Below are 20,631 nucleotides of genomic sequence, written 5' to 3'. Positions count from 1 at the left end.
TGACCTATTGAAAATAACAGTCAAATCTCTCTATCTCTCAAACCACACTCTCAGTCTTGGGAAATGTAAAAACATTAGATAATGTTGTCCTACATAACCCGAAGTAAAGAGAAGACCATGGATCAAATACCTTGGATTACATCTATTCAATCAGGGTTGATCTTGGGTTAAACAGCAACTGTCAAAGAGTGAATTCTTAGTGCTTCTTCCAGTGCCTCAATGTTTACTATAGCTAAATAAAAGATGAGTACTGTTGCTAGAGACGGCAATGTGCCAGCAATAGGATAGGAACCAGTGATGCTCCAGCTGGCACAATAACGCCATATCCACTAAAACTGCTGTGACTCTCTATACACTTAACTTGCCGTGACCCTCATAAGAGAGAAAGAAAAGTTTAACTAAGAGATTACACAACTTTAAAAATATATAAAACAGCTATGCTAATTATATATCACACCTCACAGCATATGATATGTGTTTGCAAACATACTTAAACCTGCTGTGAAACTTGTTTTAGGTGAATGACAACCACTGGTGTAATTTTTAGTGTTGATATAATCATTCCTTGGGGCACTCACAAAAATGAATTTTAATTTAAGAGTGCAAAACTACTAATACTAAATGTTTACCTTTAGTTAAAGGGGTTACTGTTATTTGAAGGGGTTAACCAAAAAAGATGCAGTCACCACCCTCACCTGTTACAAACAAATCACATGACTGATAAGAACTAAAAGCATAATGACAAAAAAACAGATGAAGAAGTAAATTAAAAAAAGCAATGTAAATTAAAATGAAGATGTTCCGTGCAACAGAGAACATAAATGATTACAGAATTACAACATTTATACATGTTAATATGGGTTAAACAAATAATGAAGCTATAATTAAGCTGTTAAATTAGCAGATGTATTAATTAGTGAAGTAGGATAGTATTTTTGAGGAATAGGGTACCAGATAGAACTGGATTATTAATCCCGAGTATTAAACTTATATGGTTAGTCCACATGACTCCATAAGAAGCATAGAGCTGGTTTCCTGGTTTCTCTAGCATAAAAATATTCCTCCTTGAATGGGATGCCAGTCCATTACTCATTTTTGCCAGCTGAGTGGACTGGAGCAATGTGAAATGAAGTGTTTTGCTCAAGAACACAATGTATCACCCAGTTCAGGAACCAAAATCACAATCCTACAATCTTGAGTTCAACACCCTAACCACTAAGTCATGTGCTTCTATTAAATGGCTTATGTGCTGATCCTTTATTGATGTTTAAGTTTCAAGTTAACTCTTATCAAATGCACTACAACCATGAACACCCTTTCATTTTGTTCTCCAGGAATTGGGTATCTATATTATCTATAGTAGTGTTAGATGTCATCCTTCATTTTTTTTTAAGATGGTGCAGTGTGAATTAAGGAATGTTTGGCTGCTATTCATGGTCAACATGACAGTTGACCATGAAGAGGCTCCTTTACCATTGGTCACTTTTGTGCAGTGTGTCAGGTAAAGTAGAGATGATCAGAAACGAGATTTAACGAAAAGTTTGTAGGAAGTTACAGAGGTTGAAATCAGCCCTAAAGGAATTAATAAACATTAAAAAAAAAAGAATAAACTGACAACTGAAACATGTTTTGTTTACTTAAATATGATTGCATGGTTGGAATTGGAAAGGTTTGTTTCACGACTATGTGGTTTTGAGTTTATTCCAACTGAATGGCATTGAAGCCATTGTACCTTCTACAATAATCTTGGATTCATCAATGGCTTGTGAGTGGAATTTGGTAGACTGAAACTATGAGGGAACTTCCATAACATACATACGTGTGTGTGTGTGTGTGTGTGTGTGTGTGTGTGTGTACATATATGAAATTCTTTTTTGGGAACAATGGATCTCAAACCACATAAAGCTATAAATAATATTTATAGCTTTGCGTGCTTTGAGATCCACTGTTCCAAAAAGAATTATTTTACATTCTCTTAAAAGTTTATAAAATTCTTATGTCAACAATACACACATAATCATTTTAATGTCTTTTTTTCTATGCTTGCATGAGTCAGGCAAAAGTCATTGAGGCAGGTTTTCTAAGGCTGGATGCCCTTCCAGTTGTCAAGGAAGGTAATAAATAGTTCACAAAGGCCAGACATGTTTTCACAGAAGATTTGAAATATCACTTGTATGATGGTGATGCATGCTTACCACTACCATGCAATGTCAAAGAAGAAACAAACATGTGCACACACATATACAACAGGCTTCTTTCAGTTTCTGTCTGTCAAATCTACTCACAAAGGCTTGGTTGGCCTGGGTCTATAGTACAAGACACTTGCTCAATGTACCATGCAGTGCAATTGAACCTAAAACTATCTGATTGGGAAGCAAATTTAACCACACAACCATGCTTATACCAATATGTGTGAGTGAGAGTGTGTGTGTGTATCTTTTATTGATTTATACCAGCAAAGGCTGTAAATATTGAAATATTGGTGTCTTTGAATAAAAAATACCCTGTGTGATATTTTCCACACCAAGTTGCACAGACAATCCCTTGCCAGTCTTGTCGTCGTAAATGCAGCAAGCCTACTGATTGGTCTGTTGGAAATTAACAATGTAATTAAGCCTGGCTCTTGTTGGTTATGACTGGTTATCCCAATCGATAAATCAACCAAATAGCCTACCCATGAAATTAACCTGCAAGTGGCTGAGCACTCCACAGACATGCATGCCCTTAACGTAGTTCTCAGGGAGATTCAGTATGACACAGAGTGTGACAAGGCTGAGTGAACTGGAGCAATGAGAAAGAAAAATGTTTTGCTCAAGGACACAACGCCCCACTGGAAATTGAACTCACAACTTTACAATCATGACCAAATACCCCAGCCACTAAGCCATGCATCATCCTTAATGTTACTAATCACCAAATATATTATGAAAATAAATATATACAACTTATTACAGCACCATAGTGACAATCACAATTTATAAAACTACTTATTTTAGTGTGAAAAGAATCCATTTTTTAAGCAAGTCAATTGTCCAAATCTCAAGATTTTATTCTGTATTTATTGTATTGATTCCACAAACTAATTTGGACTTGATTAAAAAGCTTGGAATCATGAAATGCTAAACTTGTTATTCTTAACATCTATATAGCCTAGGTTTTTTGGTTTGTTTTCACACTGTTGTCACATCCAGTTGCCAACAACCTGTCAAAACACAGCTTGTTAGTTAAGACTTAATGACAACTTGATGAACTGTCTAGCAGGATTAACAGTTCTGAATGAACAAAACTATGAAGGTCAGCTTAATGCTCGTCATTCAAGAATCAATAAGGATAAATTAAAAATAACATGTTTGACATCCATTTGATTGATAAACCCTAACAAAAACTGTTCAGATTAGTCATTTAGCAGGCTGTATCCTCTCACTGTCTTTTCTACTCCTACTATAATAAACAGTAATTATCTTCAAAAAATTCAAGCAAGACATGATTCTGATTACACAATAGTGATGATGGTGATGATAATGATAATTATAAAAGTTGTTGAACAGCTAAAGAAACCTGCAATATGCCAAGTATTAGAGACTAGATATGTGAAAAGCTTGCAGCAGTTTTTATCAACTTGATTTTCTTGCCAATTTCACTTCACCCCACATTACCTCTCCTATAAATCCAAGAAATTGTGCTTCCATGAGAAATCCTTATTGTATCCGTTCTACGATGTTGAAGAATGATTTTGGCAAGGAATTATCTGTAAGATGGAAGATATATTTTTATCTCATCTGTTAAACAGATATTCTGTGAGCTGAGCATTAAACAGTTCATCCAACCGAGATGTCTGCTCTTGCATAGGTATGTAATATTGGATAATATATCTAAAACTCCAGCAGCCACTCACCTTTCCAACATCTGCACTGTATTCCATACAAGAACTCTGTTTACACCAAACATTATATGCAGTCCTTCATTATGAGAAGTGTTTCCATAAGTGGCCTCTTGATCTTCTATGAGGTCACATTCCCAAATATACTCACTATGGTGGTTGCTGGGGCATGCCCCAATTATTCAGATGCTTGGAGGTTTAATCGGGTGACCAGTTTCAGAGTAAGACTTCTGCTAGTAGGATCTTATATGGAAGCCCAGCATCTGAACTAAGCTTCAATTTAACCATTTAACATTCAGATTACTTCCACTTTGAATTAATCATATATTATCTTGTAGCTTCGAGATTTTGATGATGTAATTATTTTTAGAATGCCATTGTAGGGTAAGTGTGAGAGACCAGATCTGGCTGGTTTGAGCATAAAACAAATAGAATATTTGGGCCAGATATGGCCAGTTTAAATGCTAAAGGATCAATCTGGTGCTAGCGAGAGAAATTAAAAGGGGCAAGTTGGCTAAGAAGAGATATTTGTATTAGGCTGAAAATGAAGCAGGAAAAAGACCCAGTTTCACCAAGAAGTAACGCAATACAAAAGAACGCATGTTTTGTCAAGACAGCAATGCCTCACTCTCGACATAGTTAGAGCTCATCAGCTGAAAGCTTTGAAAGAGTATTAGTAGTTTTAATCCTTTAGCGTTTAAACTAGCCATATCAGACCCAAATATTCTATTGGTTTTATGTTGATACTGACCAGATCCAGCCTTTCACACCTACCCTACAGTATCATTCTAAAAGTATATAATCACATCACAGAGATCTCAAAGCCACAAGATAATGCATGATTAATTCAAAACAATGTGAATGAAAAGCTTTACATTTAAAAGAATAATTTGAATGCTAAACAGTTAAATCCCACATTACCTGCACCAATACTACACATCACTGGATTCCTAGGGTTCTCCTCAAGCTATTTTCATCCTTCCCACCCTCCATTTGAACCTACTCCCCCAACTAGTGTTACATCGCTAGTCACTGTACCAAGCAGGAAGTTAGCAAGGGATACCTACTTCAGAGATACAAAAACAACAATAGTGAGTGATAATTGCTTCTGACACTGTTATGAGGTCACCACAATTAGCAGCGGAAGAAAACGTATACAGCAATTCCTCAATATACAGGTTAATTCAATCCTGGAGATCGCTTGTAAAGTAAAAACTTGAAAGCAGAGCAATTATTTCCCATAGTAGCAATGAAACTTTATGCCATCATTTTAGTCTGTTACTGTGTAGATGCACCAGAAACAGTGGTGCCACACGTTGCGACGTTACCATACACACAAATTGGCTGTTTAACCTTTTTATATTCATCATAAAATAAAATTAGTAAACCCGGGGTCTTGTAAAGTGAGTCCTTGTAAAGTGAGGCATTACTGTAGTTGATTTATTCCAGCTCAAAATACGGCTATTACACTTATTTTATTGACCCTGGAGAGGATTTGAATTCAGAACAGAAAAGAGCAAGACCAAACAGCATGGCAGGCAGGGAGGAAACTTGGCCCTTTTCTCTACCATCTTCACAAGATAACAATAATGGTTTCTACTATAGGCACAAAGCCTGAAATTCTGGGTTTAGGGGCCAGTTGATTACATCAGTCCCAGTACTCAGCTGGTCCTTCTTTTACTGATCCCAAAAGGATTAAAGGCAAAGAAAGACAAAGTTTACCTTGTCAGAATTTGAACTCAGAATATAAAGCTGGAACAAATGCCACAAAGTAATTTGTCTGGCATGCTAATGAGTCTGCCAACTCACCTGCTTCACAAAGTAATAATAACAAAAGCATTCAGAGAGCGCAAACCTCTGCCAAGACAACACTAACATCCTCTTAACGATTAGCTGGAGATAATTTTTAAAATGAGAATATCTGAAATAAAACTCGACTGCTCTCACAAACGAGAATATTAAAAATGAACCCAACTCCTCTCAAAAATTAAGTAAAAAAAAAAAAAACAGAAAAATAAACCAGAATCCTTTTCCGGTACTCAATTGATCCCAAAATCTAATCAGTTCATGCTAGTCACGGGGCCAAACATCCCTGAAAGTTTCATCTGAATCCATTCAGCAGTTCTTGAGATATCTTGTCCACAGACAAACAAACAAACATGACTAAAAACAATACCTCCACCTTTGCTAAAGTGGAGGTAATGGTTTGCAACAAGCATAACACTGCACATTTTCCTTTATTGATCAATTCTGCTACCCACTGCCAAATAATTTCCCATTTCTTAATTCAAGGCTAAAAATATTTATGGGAGGATGTAGTCACTTTAATCAACATCAGTAATGTTACAGCTGCTTATTTTATTAACCCAGAAGGGTGAAAGGTAATGTCAGGCCACAGAAAAATTGCAATTCAGAATGTAAACATGCATAATTAAATGCCACACAGAATTTTATCCCCTCCTCTGCCACTGCTCCACCTTAAGGAAACATGATTTTTTTTTTTTAATCTTAATATTTATTTTATTAACTTGGGATTTAAACTCATAACTGTGAAGTACCATACTAATTAGCATTAAGTGCTGTTGCACTAACATAATTGCTTTTCTATCAGAATAATTGGCATTAATTTATGTTGTATACTGATTGTGGTATCGAATGCTGGATATGCCTTTAAGATTAGCATTGACCTTACACACACACATTAGCATATATATATATATATATATATATATATATAATAATATCAAAGGGTAATCTGAACAATAGACTATTATTCATATAAATACAGTGTACATTTAAACACATAAGAGGTATCCATCATATTTTATCCCTAATAGTGGTTTGGAATTTAACTGTCCTCTCTAGCATGCAGGTAGTCCTATGATGGATACATCTTATGTGTTTAAATGTACACTGTATTTATATATATATATATATATATATATATATATATATATATATATATTAATGTGTGTGTGAGGTCCTGGGGGAGCAGAAAGGGTTAGGGTTGAAAGCAGAGTTGGTACAGAAACAATTGTAACCAGTCATTAAAGATGTGTTTAAGTCTTTCTTTGTCTTCTTATTTGGATATATATATATATATATATATATACACACACACACAAATATACTCATATTTTGAGTTCTGTTTGCATCAATATACCTGTATGTATATGTTTATGTGTGTGTGTGTATTTGAAAGAATGAGTCGAGATGGCTTTTTTGAAGGGATAATTTTTATTTTAATCTTAATGTTTACAGTGAGTTACTCACTGTAAACATTATAATTAAGATTAATATAAAAAAATTATCCCTTTAAAAATGCCATCTCTACTCATTCTTTCAAATATATATAATATTGTACCAAGAACTTTCTCTTTATTATTCTACTATATGTGTGTGTGTGTGTGTATGCATATCAATTCTGTGTTGTTTGGTCTTGGGTCAAACCAACCAGACTTATGATCACAACATTTCCAACCATAATCCTCCCTTCTTTTTTTTCAAGTAATGTATCTAGGACAAAGCATTTATTCAAGGTTCCCTACATTTTCATTCAAAAATGATACAAAGCGATTTGGAAGAAATTTGGCAGCTGCCTCTCGCAGAGTGAGCAATTACACAGAACTACCTTGCTGACTCATGTGAGAGGTATAACCTACTACGGTCTTCTATTCTGTTTAATGTTTCCCATAGCTCTCCTATGCATCATAATCATCTGTCACCATCCAGTCCCACCCCATAAACATTACTTACACACAAGAGTAGACATCATATCTTGGTATTCTGAGCAATGCTCAGTTTACAAAATAATTATTCAACACATATAATATATTTCTTTTTTATCTTTTACATGCTTCAGTCATTGGACTGCAGCCATGGTAGGGCATTGCCTTAAAGTGTTTAGTTGAACAAACTGACCCCAGTATTTATATATTTTTTTCTTTAAAGTATGGTACTTAGTCTATTGAGCCCTCTCGCCGAACTGTTATGTTATGGCAGTGGGGGACTAAATAAACCAACACCAGCAGTCAGGTGGTGAAACAAATACAAACACACACAAGATTCCACACAGTTTCCATCTACCAGATTCACTCACAAGGCATTGGTCTAGATCATTGCCTCTGTGGGGCCCAACGCACATACACACACACATGATGGGTTTCTTTTAGTACCCGTTTGCTAAATCCACTTAAAAGGCTTTAGTCAGTCTGGGGCTATAGTAGCCGTCTGCCCAACCATGCTTGCACATAAACAGATTTTTAAAATTTTCATCAAATTATTACCTTCTTTACAAATAATGTGATTAATGACATAGGTTAAACCTTAGGTAGAAAATCTCACAAAGATACACATATCATCATCATCATTTAACGTCTGCTTTCCATGCTAGCATGGGTTGGACGATTTGACTGAGGACTGGTGAACCAGATGGTTGCACCAGGCTCCAATCTTGATCTGGCAGAGTTTCTACAGCTGGATGCCCTTCCTAATGCCAACCACTCCGAGAGTGTAGTGGGTGCTTTTACGTGCCACTGGCACGAGGGCCAGTCCGGCGGTACTGGCAACAGCACGCTCAGATGGTGTTTTTTACGTGCCACCTGCACGGGTGCTAGTCCAGCAGCATTGGCAACAACCTCACTCGAATGTTCTTTTCACGTGCCACCGGCACAAATACCAGTAAGGCGACGATGGTAACGATCACGCTCGAATGGTGCTTTTTACATGCCACCGGCACAGAAACCAGTTAGCTGCTTTGGCAATGATCACGCTTGGATGGTGCTATTAGCACACCACTAGCACGGATGCCAGTCATCGAATTTGATTTCGATTTCACTAGCCTCAACAGGTCTTTGCAAGCAGATAAATAGAAAGAAAACAAAAATAAAGTTAAAAAGTATAAAACAGGTTTTGATACAGAGTTGTTAAACAGTATCTAGCGTTGAAGCAGTTAGCTCAGCCTCCAACTGTCCTCTCCACTCGCAGGTAAGAAAGCAATAAATTTGAAATGAAGTACTGAATTAAACCAATCACAGTTACTAGTATTCTATTGAACTCAGAATAATGAAAAGCAATGCGAAGTGGGATCTGAACCAGAATGTATAAGCAAAGTATTTAGTCTAACACTTCCTGATCTAATTAATAAGAACTGTTCTAATTTAGGTACCAGACCAGTAATGTTTGAGGAAAGGGTGTTAGTCAATCACATTAACCTCAAGATATGAGTGGCACTTTATTTTTTTAATTTTTGTACCTTGAAAGATGAAATGGCAAAGTGGCAAGTCTGGCATATGACAGGACTTGAATTCAGTACTTAAAGTGCTGAAAGAAATACCACTAAGCACTTTTCCCCAACACTCTAATGATCCTGACAGCTCACCACTCTCAAATAATAATAGATCCTGATTTATATACAAGGACAGCAATTTTGAAGACAAGGGTTTACCAGTTCTTGCCTGGTATTTTATTTTATTGACGACTCCCCACCCGCGAGAAATGAAAGGCAAAGGAAGGATTTGAACACAGGATGTAAAGACCAAACTGCAAAGCATTTCATTCAATGCTCTAATGTTTCTGCCAATTCACCACCAATAATAATAATAATAGTGGTTTTAAATTTTGGCACAAGGCCAGCAATTTTGGGGGTGGGAGTTAAGTCAATTACATTGACCCCCATACTCAGCTAATACTTAGCATGTGAAATCCCTAGCTGGCGACTGAAAAGGAAAGCTGTCCTCTGGTGATGATGTTATTCCACTTTCTAATCCATGGCGCTGGCCTTGGTACGCTTGATGTCAAAGAACTGCAACTTCTTCTTCTTCAATTTGTTTCAACTAAGTCTTCTTTTGGTGTGCTGCACTGGATTCTCCAGTGTGTGTGTGTCACTGTCATCACAAAAGTTGGTGTGGTAGTCTTTCAGTGCTCACCCTGCAGATGTGACCAAACCACTGTAGCCGGCACTGTCTCTTTTACTCTTTTACTTGTTTCAGTCATTTGACTGCAGCCATGCTGGAGCACCGCCTTTAGTCGAGCAACTCGACCCCGGGACTTATTCTTTTTGTAAGCCCAGTACTTATTCTATCGGTCTCTTTTTGTCGAACCGCTAAGTGATGGGGACGTAAACACACCAGCATCGGTTGTCAAGCAATGCTAGGGGAACAAATAGAGACACACAAACACACACACACATATATATATATATATATATATATATATATATACATATATACGACAGGCTTCTTTCAGTTTCCGTCTACCAAATCCACTCACATATAGCAGAAGACACTTGCCCAAGATGACACGCAGTGGGACTGAACCCAGAACCATGTGGTTGGTTAGCAAGCTACTTACCACACAGCCGGTTTTCAATGGTCAGCTGCTGCTGCTGGCATTGTTCTCAGATGAAAGAGAAAGTCAGTCTCAGTCAGATTTGAACCCAGAACATAAAGCCAAAAGAAATGCTACTAAGCATTTCTATCCAGCATGCTAATGATTCTGCCAGCTTGCCACTTTAATAATAAGTAGATTTCTTTTTTTAACCATTCCCAGGGTAATATTTAATATTACAACTTCACTAAAAAAAACATGGGGAGTAGTTAGTGATTCAAGAGCTGGCATGTGTCTTTTGACTAATCAAATCTGAACAGGGTAGGACTTATAAAAAAAAAAACTAAAAAAAAACTAAGAAAAAGAGCAGGTATAACTTAATTTTTCATTTTTATAACGATTTCCACATCTGACTCCAAATAAAGAATTTTAATTAGGTGATTATATATTTTCCTAATTACTCATCAAAAATGTTCAAGGTTCTTCATTAAGAGAACAGCAGACTTACAATGAAAATATTAACTCTCGACACCTAAGATAAGTAAATTTTAATGCCACAAATTTTTAAGTAGATTAATAATATCCTTAAAAATTATGTGTATGTGAGCTATGCAGATGGTGTGCTACCTAAGAAACAGAGTTGGGGCTCCTTATTAATTTTACTTAGCCGTTATTTCATTTCATTGTTCTTTCCATTTAAAAAAATTTTTGGGGGTTCCTTTCCTTGTAAAACAAACTATCCCCAAGCTCAATTTCTTTCTTAATAAAATCTGCATTCTTTGTGCAAAGAGAAAGACTTAAGTGTGTGTGTGTGTGTGTGTGTGTGTGTGTGCGTGCTAGCTTACTTCATCCCATTGCTATTGCCACCCTAGACGCCCTAGTAGTCTTGCTTTGTCATCACAGCCAGTAGTTTTGTACATTAAGAACACGCATCACAGATCCTATTAGCTGATACCGGAGTTAAGAAAGAGATATCCTTTCGCAGAGAAGTGAGGTGGGAAAGAAAGGAGCAGACGGTAGAGATGCAGTAGTTGAGACATGATGGCGGCGGCGGTGGTGATCGAGACAGCTCACTGATGGTCAGGTTTCCTTTGGCTTAGAATATCCCCAGAGTTACTACAGTAACAGAATCAAAAGTTTCCAAGCGAGGATATTTATTTGCTCTGTGTGCGTGCATGCGTAAGTGCATGCATACATGTATGTGTGCGTGTTCATGTTTGTGTATTACTGTATACATGTGCTTCTGTATGTGTGCGTGTGCGTGAGTGTTTGTGAACATGTATCATTTAACCTCGTTTATAGTAAATCTCTCATTACCATAGTTAATCACCCACAATTTTGACATCCACCATCAGCAATAACATCATCATCATCACTACCACAATAAATTTATGAAGAAAACCAAAAGTGAAAAAAAAAAGACACCCAAAGAGGAAAAGGAGAAAGGATGTAAAGAAAGGAAAGGGAAGGAATGGAGAATCGGATCACAACCTTGAAACTTAAATCTAGGTATCAATAATACCTACCAGGTACTCCACCCAACACCCCACTGCACACACACCCACACACAAACACACACACACCAACCATCACAACCACTCAACCACTGCTGATACCACCTCTGCCACTGTCATCATTTTAGAAACAAGCTTTTCTTCCTCTGCATATAAATAACAATGACGAAATTCTCCCATTCCATCTGGCAGGCCATAAATTGTGTATGCGTGCATGCACATGTGTGTGTGTGTGTGTGTGTGTGTGTGTGTGTACGCGCATATGTGCTGGGAATACTGTTTCTACTCGGAGTTTCAGAGAGTGACATTTTTTTATGTAACTGATTTTCGATAACAGAATAACGCGAGTCAGTCACTGAGAAAAGAAAGTTTATAAAGAAAAATAACACACACACATATAAAATGAATGAATAGGACAAAATGTATGTGTATATATTTATACACACACACACACACATATATATATATATATAAAATGTATGAATGGGGCAAAATGTGTATATATACTTACACACACACACACACACACACATATATATATGCACATGTGTATGCATATATATATATTATACACACTCACGGGCACACTTGTACTTCCCACCACAAAAATTTAACATTTACTTTTTTTTGTTAACTTAAGATGTAACCCCTACTTCCTGACAATTTTTTCAGCATGTCAATCTGTCTAAGCTTTTGGTGTGAGTGTATGTTCACATGTGTGTGTGTATGTGTATATGTGTGTGTGCCCGTGTGTCATAGTTTGACTCAGCGCTAGGCTGAGGCTTAAACAACAAACCTATCTTGTCAAGCATCTACAAGAGTGACTCTACTCTAGATGCCAGAAAAGATGGATTCCTTCTACAAGCGTAAGTCCATGAAGCTGAATGAAACTGTTATCGAATCATATAACTCCTACCAAATGTGTTGGGTTCCACTGTCTTTTGTCTGTCTACTCGTTCATATATATATATATGTGTGTGTGTATCATTGCTATTATGCAAAAGTGTCGTAAGTCCAAAACAATGCTTTTCCAGAAAACAAAAAAATAGTTTCACTATCCCGTAGCAAAACTGTTGTTCAACACTGACAGTTTTTGATTTCTTGGTATCTGGAGCAGCTGGAGATACCACAGTTTGACCAAAAGAACCAACTATTGCAAGCAAAAATAAATATTGAAAACAATGCATTTGGCCAAATTTGGACATACAACAGTTTAACATAACAACAATGATCTGTATACATACAGCCACACACATACATATATATATATATATATATATATATATATATATATATAATATAAGGATAAGATGAAGGCAGAGCATTTCTTATGCAGAGCCAGAAATCCGGGATCTGGAATTATCCAGTAATTCTTTTTGCTAGTTTATTTTGTCTCTTTGTCTTCTCTCCTGGTATTGTATGAACATTTAATGTGGTTTTAGAGTCAAGTTTTGTCTGCTATTTCCAGCGTAGTGGTATCTCTTAGATACCCTAAATTATAATTTTATATATATATATTTTTTTTATAAACATACTAACACAAATGAAAGTTTCTGTGTCTTCCAAAGACCATGAATTTGCCCCTGGAAAGGTCATCATCAGGTCACCAGCCTGGGCAAATCAGTTTATTGGAAATTTGAAGTTGCTGCATGCAAGTTTCCCTTTTGCATGCCACTGATGTTGGTAAACGCTTATACACCTTGGCACCACTGTGACCACAGGAGTTGCAGGTAGAATGCAAAGAGCTGGAACAGACACAGCAAGGCATTTCAACCAATGTTTTAACAATTCTGCCAGCCTAGTGACCCCAAAAGGATGAAAGGTGAAGTTGGCTTCGGCAGGATTTGAACTCAAGACTACAGAGAGCCAGTACATGTGTCTGTGAAATGCTCAGCCACTTTTGCACTCAGGTTGAATGCAAAGGGTTTGCAGGCTATCAGATTAGTTGTGGAGGCAGCCAAGGTCACTGCAAGGTGGCTGTGAATCAGTATGCATTCATCACATCGAACGCTGTACAACAGTATTTCTCAAACTATCTGATGGGGCATACCAGCAGATTCTTTTTTCCAATGTGCCAGGGACCAGTAATATTTCTTAGTAATATTAATTTATACCAGAAACAATATATATATAATGAATATAATAAAAGTTGATACTTTTTTTTTAACCTTATATTTATTTTGTAAACAAATAACACAATATTACATAAGCATTTCATAATGTTTCTTTCTTTTCTGGAAACTCTCCATGTACCAGTACTGGTCAACGGTCCACCATTTTGAGTAGCACTGTTTTACAGTACTTGGCCAGTATGTTCTACTCTTCACTATTTACTTTAGTATCATTATTGAGTGCTTTCATCCCAACGTAATTTCATTTTCTTTACAAAACACTTGATAATTTCATTTTCTATTTAAACACTTTTGAGGAGAAAGAAAACACTTTCACCTTTACTTTTGGATAAGGCAAACACTTTCACTTTCAAGGAGCGACAGATAATAACCCAGCAAAGAAAATATTCCAGTTTCTAATTATTTACACAACTGAAAACTATTTTGCACTGCAAATTTTATTCTCATTTTACAGTCAGGATATCCTACCATGCTAAAAAGTGTTTTACTTAGCAAAGATTAACAAAGAAAAAAAAAAGAAAAGAAAGAAAGAAAGAAAAAGCATTTTCCGAGATGAAAAGAGGAAAAATAATTTTTTTGGTACAATTGGTAAATGAACTTAATAACTATTTTTTTTTTTTTTTGCAATCAGGAAAGGCCAACTTTTTTGCACCACATGGTTTATTCCTGCTTAACATTATCTTTTCTTTTTCACACTTTTTTCAAATTTTTATACCAGTTCACGTTTAACCCTTTAGATATCGAACTTACTTGAAAGTGCCTTTGATCCTATGATACAAACTTCACATTTTAAAGTGATCTAAATTAAAACCTTCCATCTGAATTTCATGTTAATTTATGTTCCAAACACCAGCATAGTATTGTCAAAGCTATTCTAACCCTTTAGCATTAAAACCGGCCATATCTCATAACTTCAAGATTTCAATAGCGTGATTGTTTATTTGTAGAACGACAAAGTAGGGCCAATGGATGAAGCCAAATCTGGTCAGTTTGAACACAGTACAGATGGAATATTTGGGTCAGATACAACCTGAGGGTTCATTTAAGATTTTGGGGGTCCAAACAACAAAATACTAAAATGGGGATACAGAATAGTATTTTAAGAGCCCCTAAAAAAAAAAAATTTCTTTAGATCTATGTATTAGTATGTATTGCAAAAAACAGGTTTCTTTCTCTAACATAGTTCAACCTACACAATCAAATCATCATCATCATTGTTTAATGACCGTTTTCCATGCTAGCACGGGTTAGACAGATTGACTGGGGACTCGAAAGTCAGGAGGCCGCACCAGGCTCCAATCTGATCTGGCAATGTTTCTACAGCTGGATGCCCTTCTTAATGCCAACCACTCCAAGAGTGTAGTGGGTGCATTTTACGTGCCACCGGCAAGGAAGCCAATCAGGTGGCACTGGCATTGGCCATGTTTGGATGGTGCTTTTTATAGGCTACCGGTAAAGGAGCCAGTCGGGGGGAGGGGGGGCACCGATTACGTTTGGATGGTGCTTTTTACGTGCCACCAGCACAGGGAGTCAGTCAGGTGACACTAGCAACAACCCACGCATGAATGGTACTTATTGCATGCCACCACAATGTGTGAAAAACAAAATAGGAATTTTGAAAGTAGTTTCTATAAAACTAGTTTTTAAACATGGAATGGTTATGTGAGTCTACTAGAATTAAATAGTAATCAAAGGGGTCCATAGATAAAAAAAAAATGATTGAGAACCCCTGTACCAAACACTTCAAGGCAGTGCTCTCAGCATGTCCACAGTCCAAGGACTAACACAAGTGAAAGATAAAAGATATTGAAATAGTGTTATGATGATATGTAAGTCTATTGCATAGAATTAAGAGAGAAGAATACTTAAAACATAATTGCCACAAGTCTCAGTAGAATATGATAAATGTCTAAAGTCATACAGCTCTCATAAATACGTCATGCAGCATATCTAGTTTGGAGAAAAACTGATAATATTGAGATGATGCTGCTGCCAACAATGATGTAAAATACCGTATTATGTTGGAAAGGTTTTGGAATATAGAAAGAAGAAATAAACTACAAAGGCTGCTGTTGTGGCTGTTGTTCATCTGGTGTGTGTGTGTGTTGTAGTGGTGATGATGAGGAAGCCTGATTGGAAAAGGAAGGCTGACTACATTTAGATAGGTCAACCTGACAATGTTTAAAGTACTAGCCAATTTTGACAGCATCCAGTATCTTTCAGAGAGATGAAGCAACAAGCCAGAGAAAGAAAGAAATATATATATATATATATATATATATAAGAATTAAAATGGAGGACAAGAGATGGAACGAACCGACGAATCGAAAACGAACCCGACGCGAGGTGCTGTCAGACAATAATGTAATAATTAAAATATATGCATACATACAAACATATATGTACGTACCTACATCTACATGTATATATTTATTTATATATGCATGTATATATATACATGTAGATGTAGGTACGTACATATATGTTTGTATGTATGCATATATTTTAATTATTACATATATATATATATATATATATATACATACATATATATATATATATTTGTTTACTCTTTTACTTGTTTCAGTCATTTGACTGCATCCATGCTGTAGCACCGCCTTTAGTCGAGCAAGTAGACCCCAGGACTTATTCTTTTTTAAGCCTAGTACTCATTCTATCGATATATATATATACTTTTATTAAAACGGCAAAATTATCAGAAAACTGTTAGTTTCACATTCTCATTCGTCAGACAGTTGCATGGTTTTATATTTTTTCCACTTTGTTTTGCAATCATGTGCTTACTTGTGTGTGTGTGTGTAGGTAGGTAGGTAGGTAGGTAGGTAGGTAGGTAGGATAGATAGATAGATAGATAGATAGATAGATAGATAGATAGATAGATAAATAGATAGATAGATAGATAGATAGATAGATAGATAGATAGATAGATAGATAGATAGATAGGTAGATAGGTAGATAGATAGATAGATAGATAGATAGATAGACAGATAGACAGACAGACATACAGACAGATAGAGAGGAGGGAAAGATCATCATTGTTTTAATGTCCACTTTTCCAAACTTGCATGAGCCTGAAAAAACTTTACATACACACACACTAAATTATATGTGTGTATTGTGTGTGCATAAAGATATGTTTGTGTGTGTGTGTGTGTGTGGTGTGCATATGCATGTATGTATGTATCTTTATATACAGGTGCATGTGTAAAGATAAAGATATATAGATAAAAAATGTATGTCATATATATATATATATATATATATATATATACTATGTAGTAGAGGTGTGATAGGAAACAAATGGCAGACTATGTTTTGTGTAGTGTAAAGTTCACTGTTCTTTAAGTCCATACACATACACACCCTCATAACTGACATCACCTTTTATCATTTGAAGCACCAAGAATATACAGCAGTAATGCACAGCGGCAGTACAGTCCTTCTTTTGCAACTGTCTTGTAACTGGTTAAAAGGACCAATGTTAAATGCAAATCAGATTTTGTAAAACGTGAAAATAGGCATTAAGTCCAGCCCCTGATTAGAGCAAACCTATAAACAAAATCAAAGGTATTCCAGTTGTGGCAAACCCATCTTATTTTCAGGTCTCTAAGACTTTACCATGCAACATGTCCTTCCATTTTTAAGATGGTAATGTGTACCTTGAAGGAGATTTGGCTGCTATTTATAACAGCTCAAGCAACTCCTTTTTTTTTTTTCTTGGAAATTGTAGATGAGCTTTGCTACTACCTGGGCGATATGATTAATGCTGAAAGATTAATAATGAAAGTTACTGTTGTTGCCTAGTCAGGGGTCGGTTCAGCAAAGATGTTCTACTTATGATCATTCTGTGTGTGTGTATGTGTGTGTGTAAAATACACAGCTGGTATCTGAGGGGTATGGGTTCAAGTCCCATAGCCTTCCGCTAGAAATTTATTTTCTTTATGCCAGTGGCAAGTAAAAAGCACCCAGCACAATCTATTAAGTGGTTGGCGTTAGGAAGGGCATCCAGCAGTAGAAACCATTCCAGTACAGAGTTTGGACAGCTCCCAGCTGGTCAGCTTCATGTCAAACCACCCAACCCATGTCAGCATGGGAAACAGATGTTAAAGGATGATGATAATGATACACATATAAGCACAAAGGCGCATGGCCAAGTGGTTAGAGTGTCACAATCACAGTTGCCAGATCATGAGTTCAATTCCTGGACTGGACAGTGTGTTGTGTTCTTGATCAAAACACTTCTTTTTATGTTGTTTCAGTTCACTCAGCTGTTAAATGGATAACCCTATGATGGACACACTTCCAATCAAGGAAAGTGTTGGCCTGCTCACCTAGCATCAGTCAAAAGCTAAAACAATGCAAAGTGCATTGTAACCAGTGATGTATAACAAAACAGATCATGAGATAGACTGGTCTGTCATGTGATATATATAAATATATATACACATGTATATATATATATATATATATATATATATATATATAGAGAGAGAGAGAGAGAGAGAGAGAGAGAGAGAGAGAGAGAGAGAGAGAGAGAGAGAGTATTATGGTGGATGCGCAATGGCCCAGTGGTTAGGGTAGCAGACTCGCGGTTGTAGGATTGCAGTTTCGATTCCCAGACTGGGCGTTGAGAGTGTTTATTGAGCGAAAACACCTAAAGCTGCACAAGGCTCCGGCAGGGGGGCGGTGGCAATCCCTGCTGTACTCTTTCGCCACAACTTTCTCTCACTCTTTTTTCTGTTAGCCTGCTCGTTTACCTAGCGGGGTGGCATCATTTGAAGGCTAAAACAATGTGAAGTGCATTGTGACCAGCGATGTGTAGCAACATCTGATAGCCTGGTCGGTCATGGTGATCACAGTGATATAGTATTATACTCTACTGTAAACATTATTATGCAGTTGCTTGCTGCAGGTGTAGTTACTGTTTTGCCATTTAGTTCAAGGTTGAACCTGTAGAGTTATAGTTGAAAATGTTCCAGTTATGACCATCTAGTCTTTTTATTTTCTCAGACACCTTGGGCAAGTATTTTCTATAGCTTCAGGCCTACTACTAAAGCCTTGTGAGTGGGTGTAGTAGATGGAAACTGAAAGCAACCAGTTGTCAATATATGTGCATATGAGTGCACGCGTCTTTTTGTTTTGACACTGTGTGACAGTTGTAAGTGATTGTCACAGTCATAGGAGTGGTGCCATCTGTTTCCAGTCTTCCACGAAAAACATTACCTTACTTGAGGATTGGTGACAGGAAGAGTATCTGGCCATAGAAAATTTGCCTCAATGAACCCTGTGGCCTGCAAAACTTCCTGAATGTTACGCCTAATACAAAATTACCTAGAATTTTCCTAGTAGTATGGCCCACCTGATGATGAGCCATTTGGCCTGCCTCTCAGAAAAGGTTGCCCATGCCTGATCTAGAACTATATATTAGCCACTTTCTTGCAAGTGAGGCTGTTGTTGCTGGTATCAAGTCAACCATGAACAAGAAAACCAGTGATCAAAAAGCATTCCATTCGTGAACATCCCATCTTTTGTTTTTCTTTTCCTTATATTTTCAGCTATGTTGCATGTTACATCTCAAACTACATTATCCAATGCATATGATCTTTGTATGTTGATGGATGTATTTTGAGGAGTGATTTGATTGCTATTTCTAGTATGTCATGTGACCATGTAGAAGCTGTCCCTAGATATAGGACTGCAATGTCAAGCGCGGTTACATATGGAATGGAAGAACAACTGTTGGAAACAGACACTGACCAAATGGATAGAGTACTAGCCTGACAAAACATGGGTTGTGAGTTCATAACTGTCGAAGACATTCTTACAGGTATGCTGGACCAGAATTTTTAATGCATCAGTGCGGTCAACTATTACCTGGCATGGGTACATGAAAGATGTGGTGAGATTTCTGGCAGACTTACAAAGAACCATATCTGTAGATTTACCAGATGCTAAGGGGTTATATAGGAAGTTAAAGTGACTCACTTTGAGTAGTACAGTAAGTATGTTATGCTAATTGGAATAATAATTAATGCTGGAAATGGGCAACTACAGGAAGTGTAGCTGATTGGATCAATATGGGCTGGAAGAAGAAGAAGCTGTTACCTCTGCTGTTAACAATTAAAGGTTTCAATCTTTATATGAAGAAAAACTGGAAGAGGTGGGTGCGTTTGTGTGTGTTATGAGCAGAAAAGCCATGTAGTAACTGGGGTATGATTTATTGGGTGCATTGATGTGGGAATGTGGTGTGCATGTATGTGTTGTGTGTGTGTGTGGGGGGATAGATCAGTTACGCTAATGTAGCCATGTGATGAATACTTGCAAGAAAGACAGCTGAACTGATAGTGACATATGGCGTAGATATGCGCTGGAAAGATGACCGCACTGACATAATGGTCGAGTGGTTTACATGTATGAAGGAAAGACAGTTGCGTTGATACGGATGGATGCTGTACATGTGTGCAGAAGAGACAGCCATACTTGCAGTTTACATGTATGCTGGAGAAACAGCTGCTCTAATTATGGACACATGGTGTGCATGTATGCAGGATACACAGCTACACTGACATAGCCTTGTGCACGTCAAACAGCTGCACTGACAGAGATGTGGTGCATGAGACAGCTGCAATACTGGGGTGGTGAGAATGAATAAAGAAATACTAGGTAAGAAAGTGCTGTGAACTGACGATATATGGTACTTTTGAGAAAAGGTTAAACCAAAAGAGAGCGGGAAGTAAAAATGGTATCATCATCATCA

The 20,631-nt window shown here is 36.9% G+C and overlaps 1 protein-coding gene across 4 annotated transcripts in view; it reads right to left on the bottom strand.

Moving 5' to 3' along the window:
* Nucleotides 1–20,631, bottom strand: part of LOC115220360 (MOB kinase activator 3B) — a 98,314-nt gene that overhangs the window by 55,470 nt on the left and 22,213 nt on the right. The gene's annotated exons all lie outside the window — the stretch shown is intronic.

The sequence above is a fragment of the Octopus sinensis genome, linkage group LG16 (assembly GCF_006345805.1).
Source record: "Octopus sinensis linkage group LG16, ASM634580v1, whole genome shotgun sequence".
In the NCBI taxonomy this organism is placed as follows: Eukaryota; Metazoa; Mollusca; class Cephalopoda; order Octopoda; family Octopodidae; genus Octopus; species Octopus sinensis.
The sequence above is the reverse complement of the archived record's forward strand: the minus strand, read 5'-3'. Positions and strand labels throughout refer to the sequence as shown.